The sequence below is a fragment of the Falco cherrug genome, chromosome 8 (assembly GCF_023634085.1).
Source record: "Falco cherrug isolate bFalChe1 chromosome 8, bFalChe1.pri, whole genome shotgun sequence".
NCBI classification, from domain to species: domain Eukaryota; kingdom Metazoa; phylum Chordata; class Aves; order Falconiformes; family Falconidae; genus Falco; species Falco cherrug.
Window position 1 is genome coordinate 59,794,740 of NC_073704.1, and position 16,375 is coordinate 59,811,114.

Genomic DNA, 16,375 nt, shown 5'->3' on the forward strand with positions numbered 1-16,375 from the left:
AAATATGGTTTAGCTAATGTGCAAGTCTGGATTTGTACAGAAAGCAGAACCTACTATCGCATCCTGTTTCCCCTGCTGGGAAAGTTTAAGACTGACTCAGTCGAACAGCGAAGATCAAGAAGAAAATTATTTTTATGAGGGTCAAAACTGCTGTGTAACCTGCAGTGTCAGGTTAAAAAAACAACTGTTGAGCTGGCATAATGCAGGATCTCCCACCCCAAAATCTAGCTCTATGTATAATGTCAGTGAGGCTGTCATCTGCTACAACTAGTTTCTGGTATGGTTTACCCTGCTGTAAACCTGCTGTCTGTATGAGAAGCTTTTCAGACCTAGCGCTATTGTCTGCTACCTTGTTTAAAAAGCCGATCCTCATCGTTATCTTAAAGACCTTTTTCTGCAAAGGCAGCGATGATCTCAGAGAGTTGGAGTTACAATGGAAGACCGTATGTTACAGAGGTGTTCTCTTCTGGATAGCGATTCAAGCTGAGCATTTAAAAATGGTGATACTTGAATTCACCTCTTTAGCTATATTCCAGGTCCTATTTCTGCTACAGAATCCTAAATCTTCCCATTGTTCCCTACTGAGATGATAGAAACAATACACGCAAGTCTTCTACTGTTGGTCTTCATTGGGAACACCCAGAACAAAACACAATGTTCAGCTTTAGCTCTTTCCCAAATTGTGCTATTCAATGCTTTTCCTTGCAGACCCTTCCTTCAAATACAAGGCTCAACCTATGCTGCTAGTTTAGCCCAGCTACACTTAGAGTTTGTCTGTTTATACAGGTTTATAAACCGGTAAAAGGAGGACTCAGAAGATGAGCCAGGTTCCCCAAAGTATAGTTGTACACAGCAAAAAGCCAACCTAGTCATGGCCAGTAAAAGTCAGGAAGATGCCACCAGACAGTTCATCCTCTCTGTGTAATCAGCTGGGTTCTGCCCTTAGGATCTATAGGCAATTCAGCAACGCAACTACAAGTAATTTTCCAGCAAACGCGCATGGGATACTGCATATTTCTGTGGTTCTTCTACAAGTCTTTGGTAGCTGCGTACTTATCTTTCCATCTGGTCAATCCTACTCATCAGTTCAAAACTGTCAATTTTAATGTAAAATAGTTAGCTAGAAGATGGTTTGGACTTTCTATAGGTCATCTTTTCCCTACCTCTTGCTTAGCTGACTCCACTCTTGAGCCTGTATTTATTGCAGAAAATTATGAGATGTAATTCCCACTGGTGCAAGACCTGATCCTACGACTTCAACAGGTCATTTCCCATCTTGACTACAACGTCTTCCTGCATTAGCTCACTCGTATGTGTCACTAAGACACACGATCCCATCATTGACTCTGTTTCTGCGCACAAGGGGAGAGGCAGACAGCAGGGTGAGTAGTTAAGAAGGAATTAAATTTTTTCTGTCAGTCTTTCACTAGAGAGAATGTTTAGAGGAGTTATTGGCATAGTCATGTGAAGTGTTTTCCAAACTAGATTTCATCAAAAGACTTCAAAAAGAGTTTAAGGACATAAATTTAATATTTAGATGATTTTGCAAGGAACAGATTAACTCAGCCTTGCTTTAGAGCTGAAGTAACTTCTAGTAAGAGTAGAAAAAAGCCCAACACATTTTGTGCAGACAGATCCTCATTATCGGAACTCGTATGGCTCATGCGGTGTGTGTCAGGGAAATAGTCACTGGCGGGGACCAGAAAGTTGAACCCTACACCAAGAAGGGATAACACAGAGCACCCACACAAGGAAGAGCTGGAGGCACACTGGGGGCACCCCAGGAGGGCATGAGCATGAGATGGGTTTGGCTGGGAGGGGGTGGATTACAGTACGCACGTACAAGTGTCTGGGAGAGGGTGCACAGCTCTTCTGGCAGAGGGAAATGCCTCTTCCTTGTGTCAGATACACACCTCAGGTCAGGCAGATGTATTGGGAATCTGCTTTATCATCTGAACATCTTTCATATCAGGTCATTCTTGGGTAGCTTTCATGTTTCAGTGGGTTTATTTCCCAGTTCCCTAAGGACATCCTTCCCTCTGCTCTCTTCCCACGTATAATTTGAAAGCACAGCTACCGAGGGCTGGAAGTGCTGCTGAATTGCTTTTGGAGGCTCCAGACCTGAATTGCCAAGTTGTCTAGGCACAAGGCATTATGATACCAAGCAAAGTGGTACCCAGGTATTTTTAATGATCTGGATTTAAGTGACGTACCTACATGCATATAAAAAATTCAGTGGTGAAGCATGAGGTTGAAATAGGATCTGCTGAAGCCCATTAAAACCCTGAACGATCTTCCCCAGTCTAACTGGTGCTTTAGAGCTACAGGAAAACGCCACAAGCTTAGATCTAGGGCTCACCTTGGAGACACCTCTAAGTAGAAAGCAGGCTTGATAAGTATTTCATGTCCGTGAAGGGGTATGTTCTGCTTTCATAGCACTTCCTGAAGGTCAGGAAATCTGCTGCTCAGAGCCTGTTCTGAGCAGTTTGAAGACCGTGAGCTTCACATCTTGGCTAGTGGGGTTGTGCTTCAAAGGTAAGTTGGGAGCAGGTTATGTGTAAAATGAGGCTCCTAGTCTACGTCCATGGATACTTTATTATTGCAAATTGCTGTTATGTTTCCTACAAGAGTGACTGCTGACACGCTGCATCCAGCTGCTAACAGCGGGGGTGCTGGGGAATATAATGCATGTGCTAAGCCATTTACTTGGAAGCTTTTTAGATATCTAAATGAAGTTGGAAGAAGGAAATAATTTCCATGGAAGACACCTTCCTTCTGTTAGCTTCCCCTCCCAACAGCATTCTTCTGATGTCTCATTTTGTGGAAGGAAGCAGAAAGGCTTGTTGCAAACAGTGAGGATACTGCTTTACCACAAAAGATCTGGCAAAATATTCTGTGGGTTTAGTCTCATTTTGAGCAGTACAGGATCAAAAGACCAGCTTCTTTCTTTTCTTGAATCAAAATATGGAAAGCAGAGGAACCTAACTATTTCCATACACATAAGGCTAAAGCTGAATGAATGCAACAAAATCTTATCAAACTGAAAAGATTAATTCACTCCGTTGCTATCAGCACAAGAAAGACCATTAACTGGCTGACTACTGGAATGGATGAACATTGATTTCTGGAAAAGTTTATGTCCCTCAAAGCGGTACAAACAATATTTCATCAGAAAATTCGCATAGGGAAAAAGCATATTCTAATTCATTGTTTCTGTATTCTAACACTTTAAAATTCATTCCACAGAATCCATTTGCCCCAAATATTGTACTGCAAATAGTGCAAATGAACATTTTCAGAAACTCATAGGCTGAACTTTGCCTTATAGTATTATTACTCTAACAATGATGTCCATATAAGACGCAATCAACTGGCAAGCAATGCATCAACAGAAAAGGGAAAATATAACTAATATTGGTGGATAGTTTTATTTTGTATCTTACTGCCTACTGGCACATTAAAGCTTAATTAACTTAGGATGGATAATTCTTTTTTTGAAAGAAACTCCATCTGTGGAACATGCTTTGTTAAATCTAAGCCAAATTTGGTAGAAAGGAATTGTATTTTTGCATGCCAGAAATGTATTTCCTATTAATTTTGCAGACATGCCTTTTAATTTTCTGCTCAGTGAACTGAACTCAGATCCGATAAAAGAGAGTCATTACTGAAACCTCCTCTAAGTTGTCACTAAAAGCTATTTATTAGAGGTTGTCCTTTAATAAAAGGGGTACAAGAACTGGATGTAGCTTACTCAGGGGGTACTTCTTAGTTTTTTCTGTTGCAAGAGGTTACCAAAGAAGGAAAAGTTTTTATTGCATTTTGGTATGGTTTCAGTAGCAATGTGCATCACATGACAGCAAGAGCAGGAAAAGGGAGAAGGGTACTGGAATCTCCCCCTTTTTTTTTTTTTTTTTTTTTTTTGGCTGCAACAAAAGCATTCTATCTCTTCTTGGATATGGTTTCTAAAGCACTGAGTAACACAGTAATAAGAAAGAACTACAAGGTAAAATGAGTTAGAGTCTTCAGAAGCTAAATTTGCAAAGGGCAGGTCCTACCTGTCTAGATTATCTGGGAGACCTCTTATATGGAAAAGTGAAATATTCCATCACCTTTTGTTTTCAAGTGTGAGCTGAGAGGTGAGATATGGGCTTGTGGTTGGGACAGACACTACAGGGGCTCCATCCTCAGTATCACACACTGCCTCTGGCTTTCTTTGGGACCTTTGGCAAGTCCTTTACCCTGTAAGCAGGAATAACAGTTTTTATTCATTGATTTATTTCTCTCCTCTGCAGATGCTTTGCCCTGTTAAAACCAAATACAAACGCTGAATTGTAAGTGATGTGAATAATCTGTCCTGCATACATCTCCGCTTATTAAAACCCATGTGCACAGATCTGAGATCACAGCCTATAAAAGACAGCCCTTGCCCCAATTACAAAGTGTATGTACTGCCCCCCAACATTATACTTCTGCGCTTTGAAACTTCTAGCAAGACTTCCTTTCTTAGGAATTTTCCTAGCAGCTGATTGCTGAAACTTCTAGCAATAAATACTTCCTTTCTTAGGAACCTTCCTAGCAGCTGATTGCATATCCAATGCAAATGGACAGATATGAGTGTAAGCAGACACACAGGTACTGGATGCAAATTATTGGTGGGAACGGATTCCCTGAGGCCAGTAGTTAGGCTTGAGTAAAGTAAGTAAGCACCTGGCCCGGAGCTGATAAGAAGCAGTAAAATCCAAGAAACCACAGGTCTGAACAAGAAAGGAAGAAATAGGCTCCAGCTTCATTCTCCCCTATTTTAACTCAAGAGATGATACATAGGATAACCCTGGGGTCCAGGTCCCACTAGCTATAAGGCAAAACCAGGTAGTTGGTGCAGTAACGTGCAACATACACCGCGGCTTGTCTTGAATGTTTCCATGAAAGCTACTCAATTTTAAGCCAGTTTACAGAAGAGTGACTTTCAGAAGAGCCTAATGGTTGCAACATTCGCATATGTAATTCATGCTTCTGAACGCTCAGATGTCATCCTAACTCCTTAAGCCATCTCTATGGAAAATGGAACTCAGGTTCCCAAAGCAGCTGTGTATTGGGGATTTTTCCTTGAAAAGCTTATAGTCCCCACCTGTGAATTAACTCAGCTGGTGTAGATCAGGTAAATTACTCTGTTGTGTGCCTGAACCTCTCTTACTTGTGGGTGACCCTTGGCTATATTTAAGGGCTGTAGTCTTTACTACCCCCCAAAATCTGTCTGTCTGGTTATGCTTATGAAGGAGAAATGATTTTTTTAAATTATTTTATGTTTTACATTTGGATCTATCAATTTAAAGGCTAAGGAGGAAACTTATGTTGGTTTAGTATTAGTGGCCAAATAGGGACCTACCAGGTTTAAGGCAATTAATAAGTTATGGTTTACACCATCAACAGAGTAGGAAAGGAAGACGAGAACTGGATTTTGGATTTTATTAGTCAGTAAAATAATTGAAATAGTATTTATTCCTGTTCATGAAAGTTTATAGGAGCTCTTTCCCTAGGTGGAAAGATGTGCTCTCTTCTGGGTTGTGCTTTTTCCCAGTCTATCTGGGAAAAAATATATTCAGGTAGGCCATAACAACTGAAGCACAAGCTATCTATATGTTGCTGGGTATTTCTGAGTTGAAATGTTTGACAGGCTCTATGTTAAATATGTGGGTTTAGTTTCTAAATGTCTATCTCAAAGCCTCTATTTGCCCTGTGCCTTATTAAAAGAAAGGCTGTAAGAAAGGAAGTGGGGAAACTTGAAAGTTAAAAATGTTCTAGGGGTTTTCCCAGAGAAAAGAGCAGCATGCAGGAAGCCTTCTACAGTATCAGCTCGCCTTCCCCTCTTACTAGTGCATTAAAATTGCTATATGAATTCTGTTGATTAATTGGTTTCCCTTTCTTTAAAGGTTTTAAATGCATCTAGGACTTCTAAAAGAAGTAGTTGCACTTAAGCATAGGGGTCTCAAAGAAACCAGAATTAGATGTAGCTGAAACTATTTGCCTTGCAATATTTGCCTCTGCAGTCGATAAGGATGTGCTTACTGGGCTGAGGGTAAGAAGCAATCACTTCAACTGTATGTGTCTGAAGAACGTTTACCTAGAAACCACCTTTCAGAGACAAAAGATAAAACCTCTGTCCTGTTCAAGAAAAGCATCAGGCGGCCTGGTATGATTTGCGGTGCGGAGGCTGGCAGAAGCTGGCTCAGGCTGGTGCCTTTGCTGCTAAGTCTCAGTGATGATGTCCTTGCTTTGAAACAACCCCTAACATGTGACCAGAAACTCTGTGCTGCTGGAGCTGTTCTCTGCAGGTAAGGTATAGAGAGGTCATCCTGACCCTCTTGAAGTCACTGAAGATCCTATACTATTTTTCAAGAGGAAGGAGTTTAGTGCTCATGCTTTAACCGGGTCCTTTGCATCAGATCGGTCTAACTGGGGGGTGATGGTTGCTGCTCTTGCAGAGGATGCTCCATAGTGTCAGCAGCATATCCAGGTAGCAAACCAAGCTATTGCCCTTACAATGCACACACGTCATTAGACACCCACTTGTAGATGGGTGTCCCTGACAGCCTCAGAGCTGAACAAAGGGATTTGTCCAGTTTTTTGCAGTGGTAATGCAATGACTTTGTTTGGAGACACCGTAAGTCAATGGACCCTCTTCTTGTTTACATGCATACTGTCTCCTTGAGAGCTCCCGCTGCCCAGGTGCAACAGCAGAAACTCTGAGCTATTTAACATCATTGTGTACAGCATCCCAGCTCCTGCCTCCCAGGTTGGATGATAAAAGCCGTGGTAGCGTGCTTTGACACCCACTGGCTCTTTATTATAAGATTTTGCAAAAACACTGAAGATGGGACACCTGTATAACCTGTCTGCCCGATGTGATCAGGGTAATATCGCTGTTTTTTGCAAAGGTAAAGGTAATCATAAAGCTTTGCATTGAACCTACTGGCTTTCTCTACTGTACTTCAATAAGCCTGCAAATTCAGGGGTGTAGAAACACAAGTAACTGTATAATATTTTCTTGCCCTTCATACAGCTGTGCTCAGTTGTTGACAACATGACTTGGGAGAAAGCAGATAGTTTTGCAGTCCAGAAGTCTGGAATTCATTAGTGGAAATTTTCAGACATGGGTTGGTTTGGGTTGGTTTTTTTGTTGTTGTTTTTTGGGTTTTAATATTTTTTTTCATTCCTTGGCTTAGCTACAAGAAGTCAAAGCAAACAGAGCTGAAAATTCATAGTGAGGGGTATGCAAGTTTCTTTGCTCTCTTTTACCAAAAAAAGGTGACTGGACAGAAAAATCAAACACTTGTAAATTTCTTTTTCTTGGTTTGCTTTACCTGTGACAGTAAACCTTTACTGAGGAAAGGAGCTCTTAGGAGCTTCTCTGGAATTCAGGTTTATTTGGAGAACACCAACATGGTACTTGTTACCAAAGGGCTGCAGTTGTGCTAACCTCCTAAAGGAAAGGGGGGAGATGGAGAAGTAATGCTAATTTATTCACTGAAGAGTCCAAACTGTGTCACTTTTCCTACAAGGACCTTTTTCTTCTGTAGAGGAACCCTGCACAGACATAAAAACTGCATGGCAAATGTTAACCTGTGACATCCTGACTCGAGACAGGAGCAAAGCCCTTCGATAACGAGGTGCCGTGTCTTGGAAAGGTGGAACTCTGTGCTTGCACTTTTTACCAGATGAGTTTGTTTTCTAGGCTCTTAGCGAGAGCAAAGTGCAGCATTTCAATAATGTGACTGCCTGGAAGAAGCTGGAGTTGGAATTATTTTGGCAGGAGTGAAAAATCCTTCGTGTGAGTAGAAGTGCAGGAGTGCTGCAGCCCTCCTGAGCCAGGCACCAGCCCCGCTGCTGGCCTGCCGCGCTGCCACAGAAGCTCTTAGCTGGGTTCTGCTTTGAGCTCTCCCTTCTCAGAATCTCCTATCTGCTTCTTCCACTTCATGGGCTTTTCATCTATTCCCACCATCCAGATTTATTGCTCCAGGCTCTCCCTATGTGGGGGGGCAATGGTATTGTCCCAGCTCCTGGCAGGCTCATTTCAAGAGCATTCTCCTTGAGGTCCGGTGTGCCAAGCCTGCCCCAGGGACCGCCGTTCCTTGCTGCATTACTTCCCAATATCCTTTAGACAACAAGTAGTTCCTATCTTGTTATGCTCCTCTGATGCTCAGCCACGGGTGAGGCTGGGCTCTGGTCCAGGGCCAACAGCTTTCTGACAAGCACAAACAACCTAGTAACAAATAATAAGGTTTTGGAGAGCCACCTTTCCAATAAGTAAAGGGGAGGTGGAGAGAGAAAACATCCATGTGAAAACTCTTCTGCTAAAATCTTTCAGGACACACTGTGGATCTGCTACAAAGGATACGTCAACACGAGCTTCTGGAAGCTGTATTGGTCGTGAATGCAGAGGTGGTTTACACACCTACAGTCTGGGAAATCATCTAAGCCTTACGTAAATACAGGCTAACAAAACTACTTGCCTTGGGACTTTAAAAGTGTTAGGTAAACTTTGGGATTGGGAGACTCGGTTGTTTAATAAATAAATAAATAAATAAATAAATCCCTGTTTCTCATTCTCAGTCCTCTTGGCTTTCCAGGCTGAGTTAGGTGTTACCCTCCTATGCAGACATGGGGGGAGCAGATCCAACGTGTCTGTCATAGCAGCCTTGAAGCAGAAGTCATGTCCTAGGAAAGCTTTGCCCATATTCAGGTAGGATGATGACTCTTGCCAGTTGGAGCGAAGGTCTAGCTAACCCCTCGGCAGCCCTGATTGCTAATCTATGATGTAGAGGAGGTGCTGTGGCTTGTTACTTCACTTAATGTCTGTGCTCCTCACTCTGAGGCAGCCAGTAAATAATGTCACTAAGAGAAAACAAAAATGGAATATTTCTTTGTAATTATGGCAGATGATAATCCTCTATTTCTTGGAAAAGGCAAAGACTCTTAGCCGGGATTTCCTTAGTATGACCCAGTTCAAAAAGCAAATGACATTTCATAGAAATCACTGCAAAGCTAAAGTAGCAAATTTCTGGTCCTTAGTGCCAAGGGTGTTGGTGCTTGCTTGTGAACCGACACTCTTCCCTTCAGTTCCAGCATGGAAATTCTTGTTCCAACTCCAGTAGCGGATGCAAGACAGACTGTGAAGCTTTTCCTTCTGCCTTCTTTTAGTGCTGCTTGTTGTAAATGAACTCGGAAGATATGTGATACAAAATACAATCGTTCCTTATTTGAAAATTTCACATGAACTTACGAAGTTTTTAGCACATAAAAGTTAAAACTACATTCATTTAGGTTGTTTAGAAGTAATTTCAATTTTTCATGCCAGGTAGATTTATAAATGCACATACTCCTGTTAAATGTTGACCATTTCATGCCTTTAATTCAACACCTATCTGTGTTTGCCTCCAAGTTAAAATGTAATCAAACTGTATTATAACAACACATCTGAGGCTGAGCTCTGAGCCTGAACTGACTGCGTTGCATTCGGATGTTCTCTTAGGCTACGACAATGCCATGTGCGTAGCCCTACAAGCACCAGTTTAAAAGTTGCTATGGTTAGAAGACTTCAGGGCTGCTTCCCTCAAAAACACGGGCAGAACCTTTGTAGCTTGTAAAGGCAGAAAAGACTTGTGATCACCCCGTCTGCCTGCTGCAGAACCTGGTGGTAACTGCCCTGACGTGGAGTTGATGTCCTGCAGCAAGATCATTTATGGGGGGTGGAGGAGGCTGGTGCACACAGCTGTACAAATAAGGGATTTAGCTGTTTTGGTTTCAAGTTTGCCAGCCAGTTTTGGTCAACTGAATTGAAAACTGCCTTTGCTGTTGAAATGTACAGCATATAAAGAAGGTTTCAGACCTGATTTGAAATTAAATGTCATGACTAGGGGAGAATATTTTAGTAAAACCACTTCATTTTAAGATGTAACTAAAATACAGAAAACACAAATATCTACTCCTTTTTGGTTTTCTGGCAACTCTCTTCTCCCCTTCCCCCTCAAATTCTTCCCTAAATTTTCTCCAGGTTATAGTGATTTAGTTGTTTTGGGTTTTTTTTTTCCTCTTTAACTTGCAGAAGCAGTAGGAAGCATTTAAGAAATGCATGTTCAATTTCAGCACACAAGTCAAAGCAGCACAGTTAAAAGTGGAAGTACTACTTCTATAATCAAAGAAGGTGCCTGAGAGAAAAATCTTCCAGGGGCAACAACCATCATCTTCCCTCCCACTTGCCTAGAAACAATGATGGGGTAAGTTGAGGACAATGTTTTGCTTCAAAACTGGATTTCCTGCTTTCAGTTAACCTACAGCTTACCTCATCTGGCATGTCCACACCAAAATAATCATAGCCCAAAGACAATACCACAGGTAACTGGTTGCCAAAGGCAACTTTACAGTGCAACAGCGTAAACATCCCCATGGGGATGCCATCCTTTCACGCATCTCACGGGATACCCTAAACATGAGGTTCTAAATCCGCTTAGTAATTGGAGCTATTAGGATTAGATAGAGTACATCTGAATAAACAAACCCCAAAGGGGACTTTTAATTTTACTATAACACAAAAATCCTATGCTTAGTAAGAGAGAAAACTATATTTAAAAATAAATCAAAAAATAAGGGGAAATACAAGGGATTTTTACTGGCAGTAAAACAGTGTAATTCATAGCTTGTTAACTGTGTAGTTTGCAGAAGTTGTGAAGGGATAGGTGTGCAGCTGGACACCAGCCTGATGGGGGGAGCGGTAGTGGCAGAGGTAGGCTGGTGTGGGACAAGCACTCTGGGGGACGAAGAGGGGGAGCTGCCATATCACTGCACAACTTCTCCTCTGCTTCGTGCTAACTTAAGGTTTACAACCTGCATGCTTTTCATAGATTGTGCACTGATGTTTCTGTCAATTTATCAACACACTTCTACTCAGCAGTATCTCTATCACCCTGTCCTATAGCAATACTATGTGTGTAGCAAACAAATTATTTCTTCTTAGGTGCTTCCTGATCCCAGGTACAGAGAATCTGTACAAGAACTGAACTGATTTCACATATGGCTGGCGATGGAAAAGTTATCTTGAAATCCCCTGTATGCAATGTCTTTATTTCTACCCTTGCAAATGTGCTTAAACCTGATTTTGACAACTGGTAGATTATGGCAGATCTAGTAACCCCAAAACTCTAGGAACAGAGATATAGAGGAGTCATTAATTGGCAGTGAAAGGAAACAAATGCTTTTATTTAAGCATAGTTTATGCCATTTTCCTTTGAATAAGCTACCAAAAGAACAAGATCATAAGCTGTTACAAAAACAACTTAAAGAAGCTGTAGCTGTAATTTGTGTCAAGCACTCAAAAAGGAAAAATACAGAAACTAAGCAAGAGCAGGTATCAGTGCAATAGCTATGATTCCAGGACTGAAAATAACCCACCTGAGATGAGTTTCTTCAATCATTTATCAGTTACTAAACAACAGCATCGCCTATCTATCATAACTGTTAATGTATTTATTAAAGCTGGGGCATCTGGTCACCTGTAGGCATTCAGTGGTGTTTGGGCATCAGCCGCTTTACTTTCAGACTCTTCTTAAATAAACAGTAACATTGTAGCTGCAATGTTAAACACACCCTAAAAATTACAGTCCTAAAAATTACTGCTGTATCTTGAATCTGGGTCCCCCCATTTACTAATTTTAATCACAAATGGTAGAAAAAGGGGAAGAGGGGTAGTGTTTAAGTTCCCAGTGTGTAATCTTTTGATGCCTATCTTGATGGTAAAGGAAGTGATAGGGACAGCAGATTTGAATGTGTGAGATAAAGCCAGACACATCATCTTATATGGTCTGCTTTTAGAAATTTCGATTAGTTTTCTTTCAGTCTAGAACTGATGATTACTGAAGCTTTATGAAACAACTCGTAATCCCAGCATCTTGCTTCCCTCCAGCTCTTTCCAGCTGCTGCTGTAGCAGCTTCTTGCTGGGTAGTGGTGGCAGAAGCAACATTGAGGAGTTAGAGACGGTGGAAAAAATTGGACTGTTATTTAGCATCCCCTTGCTTTGCTTTGTGGAGAGTACAGGTATGTGTTCTGCAACACAGCAGGTGTTGGTTTGCAAAATCAGGAGCTTCTTGCCAGAGAACTGTCTAAAGGGCAAACTGGAGGGCAGCCAGCAGCAAAACTATTTTCTAGCTTCAAAGGTGTTCCTTTCACAGGCCAGTTTAAACCTTTGGAGTATTAAAGCTGTGAAAACAAATCAAGAGAAGAATGGAATGAAATTATTCTTACAAAATAGCAAGCCAGGTTCATATGCTTACAAATAAAATTAACCAGAGCAGTGGGGATGTTGCACTTCACCCTGTTCTGTGGTGTTGAGTGAGCCAGTGCAGCTTGGGAAGTGCCGAATTATTGCACTTGGAGGGTGGTTGCTGCCAGGAGGGCTCTATGGGAACCAGGGAAGGAGGGTAAGGCTTTCTGTTAGTGGAGAAGAATTAGGTGATGCTGTGGCAAGTCCTGTGGTGTGATGTAGCTGTATGAGCCATATGGAGTAGTTGCGGTACCTTTTCCATTCTACAAGCAGCCGCTTCTTCAAACGCTTCCAGCAAAGCTATAATTTGGTGTATACTGGAAAGAATTGATTTCTTTTACTGGTTGTTGTTTTTTTTTTTTTAAATCTTTGGAATTTAAGCTTTTTGACTTCTTACATAGACATGTTTCACCCAGCTATTGTAAGGAAATAGCTTTGCTCCCTCCAATCTCACCTGAAGGACCACACAAAAGGCTGAGAAAATTAATCCGGCACCAAAAGCTAGCTTGCTTGAAAAATCTACAGACTTTTCCAAACATTTCTTTTTCTCCCTGACACTCCCCATTAACTTATTTGCAGCTCCTGTTATGAGGAATTTACATCAAAAAGTCAGGAAACCACTTAGTGCTGTTTCAAACATAATGCTTTAGATTAATTATTACTGAATGTGCCTTTGTGTTTTTAAAGTATTTCAATTCTAGTTGATTAGCTGGGTTGGTTTTACATTACACATGCTCATCATGACAATTCTGCTGAAAAGCCATCATTGAATTAAATCATGGCTACTTGATTCTCAATCATAGATATGCTGTTGATTCACACATATATGTTAACTCCCAACACACATAATTTCTAGCATTTCAAAGACAGCTGCCTGGCAGTAATAAATGATGATTAACTCTCCCCCTGTTCTCAAATGAAAAGCTGTTAATTACTATTATGTACTTCTAAACTGAAAACAGCAACCCCTTGGTCCTAGACAGATCCTAGGTGAACAGCTAGTTGACACCTCCAACTGAGAAAACCATCAATGTAACAAACATGTTTTCCTCTCCTTTGAACTTCTTAGCAGAAAAAAGGTGTTGCTGTCTTCGCTTCAAAGGCACTTCCGATTCTCTTCAAAACTCACAGAGGAGCCGAGATGGATGCAGAGAGCAGCCGGCCTTTCTTACATAGTTGTGTCCTGTCCTGAAGCGCACAAGCACTATGCCATGCACAGCCTGACTCCTTCAAACGCCAGCAAGGTCAGCCCCTTACACTTGTTTTTTCTATCAGTGAAACTTCGCTTCACTGGAGTGACTCCTGGTTAACAACAGTCACTGTTATCAGACTGGGAAGATGTAAGAGACAAACCCAGATCAAGCTGGCAGCCCAAATATTCTCGAGAGCCTTGGTAGAGAATCCCCCTGCCCCCATTTGTTAAAATTAAAGTGATGGTAATGGCAGTGCTCAGCTTTGCTCAATACTTTAAATATTTTCATTTGGAGTAATACATAAAAATTGCTGAAATGCAGGAGTCTAGTTGGCGAGGAGGATGATGTGTAATGTACAATGGCTGCCTTTGGTGCCTCAACTTTCACATCTTGAAGGAAGAAAAACTCTTCAAGGGAATCCTTACCAGTGTTCCTTTTCTCTAGTTTGTTATTTCTCTCTTTCATATATATATATGTATATTTATATTTTTTAAAAACTAAAAATACCAATTGTCATTGTTAATACAAGAACTTGTGCTGCGTATTCTAATGTGAATCTAGCAACAGGCTATTAGTTCTCAGAAAATGTAGTAGTCGCCCAACCAGCAGTCCAAAAAGGGTAATTTAAAAGGAGTTTTATAACCCAGCCATAATCGTAGAAGTGCTGGAGTTGAGACTCCCATTTGGTCGCCCATCATCCTTCCCACCGATCACTCACGTCAGTGCTGCCTCACTGGACAGGGACTACCCCCAGCAGTGTCACCGGTGAAAGGGCCATAAACCAGCTTTGCAGCCTGTTTTGTTGCGTAACTGCTCTTACTATTTTTTTCCTGATATTTATCACAGTTCTCCCTTTTTGCAGTTCACATCCACGACTACTTTTTTCTTGCCCCTGTTTACTAATGAGAGTGTTTTGGTTACTCCCTGGGACAGCTGAATTTACTGGTACTCCCCAGTAGGAAATCCAGTCCCCTTTGGTGTCTGGAATGGAACAAAAGAAGCTATTTAGATATGTATCTGAATCTCTTGAATATGCAAATTTAGTTTGAAATATCTGTCCTTAAAATGCTGCTGGCTGCTTTTCAGGGCAAATCATAAATGCTGTAAGAACTATTATCTGCACTAGGCTCAGAGAGAGCCTAAGCATAAACCCCTCTTCCTTCTAACCACATCCTGAATGATTTTCACTGCTCCTTGCCTTTGCCTACTGGTGCCCCAGGCATCTTCCTTGTTACCTGATGCTAAAGCAGTGATACAGTAGTCTCCATACTGTACCCTGCTATTTCCTACTTCTATTTTTGATCGCTTGTGTGAAGACAGAAGAAGAGAGAGATGCAGCTGGGCAAAAATTCCTGATCCTTAGACTGTTCTTTTGACTTGTGTTCAGACTTGCGTGGGAAGTTGCATCAGTGGACCTCCTTGTTGCTTCTCAGATGCCTGTCTCTTAAAGCATGAAAATGGGAACCATTACTTTACAAACTCTTTGACAAAACTGCTCTCTGTTTTGGTGTTTGGTTTTGGGTTTTTCTTATAATGGTTTCCTCAGAAGAGCACTTTTACAGAGTACAGCAGAATTCCTATATCCTTATTGTGTTGCATATGGTTGGTCACACTTTTATGTATTTTACCAAGTCTCAAGGTGAGATGGGAACAGTTTGATCATCTCATCCGAGTGCTGTAATTCTGTCCCTTCAAGCCAAACAAACCCACCAGTGTATTCTCTAATACACTTGCCACGAAAAAGCCAAATGGCATCAGACAGATGAGTCTGGGAAACGTTGACTGATAAGTTATCACTGACATGTTAACTACTAATTAATGCAGTTCATACTTCAGCTGAGTCTCATTTTTGTTTAGTTTTCTCCCTGGGAATGTCACATGGAAACATGAAATGTCTTGCATGAGTGAAATTTTGGGCTCTGACTCATGATCTTTGGCAATTTGTATTAGATGTTAAAAAAAAGTGTTTCTTTCCTACTGTCTGCACCACTCATTAGTTAAAATGCATGTTGCATAGGGAGCAAAAAAAAAGTTTATTGTGTATAATTTAGTATAGATAGCAATGCTACTTAACACACACCTCCCCCTTTGCTTGGGCTGGACAGGGGGAAACAAGATCAGACATTGCTTCAGAGGAGGAACAAAGTAACCTAAACAGACAAGACAAACTGGAATGGAGTGTCAAAATGACTTGCTTGACGTCGCACAGCAGGTCAGTGACAGAGCTGGGACTGCAACAGCGACCAATCACGGGCCTGTTTGGTTTTAATCTAGGGGACAGGGAGCAGAATAATGAAACTGGTTTTTAGGGAGCATGGTGTGCAAAGCTGTTTCACACAGGCAGTAAAAAAAACAACGCTTGATTTATTCCTTCTTATAAACTGATTTAAAGCAGAATTTCTAACACTGTTTTCTTTAATTTTATGACTTGAAAGTATTCTAAACTAGGGTTTTGCCTTCAAATTGACACATAATCTCTCTTTCTTAAAGTAGCACTAAAATTTACCCCAAAAAAAGTTTTTTGCAGTTGAAATTTTGAGGTTCCACACTTTGTCTTTCATTCAACCCCTCCATCAACAGAAAATGTGAGAAGTTTGAAGAAACCACTACTTTTGGTAAAAAACGACCTACAAAAAGGAATGCAAGAGGTAATGAGCCCTTCAGTTCTAGCTTATATAAGGTGCCTTGTACTGGAGTTTCAATAGCTCTATGTATGAGATAACTAGGATCATCTCTATGAATATTTTAGTACTTTCTAATAAGGAAGGAGAAACTATAAGCAGGCTGAATCATCATGAAATTATGTATTTTTAAAAAATGTTTGTTCAAATACTAGCTTGAGCTACTTGTGTGGATGCTTGCCGTCCA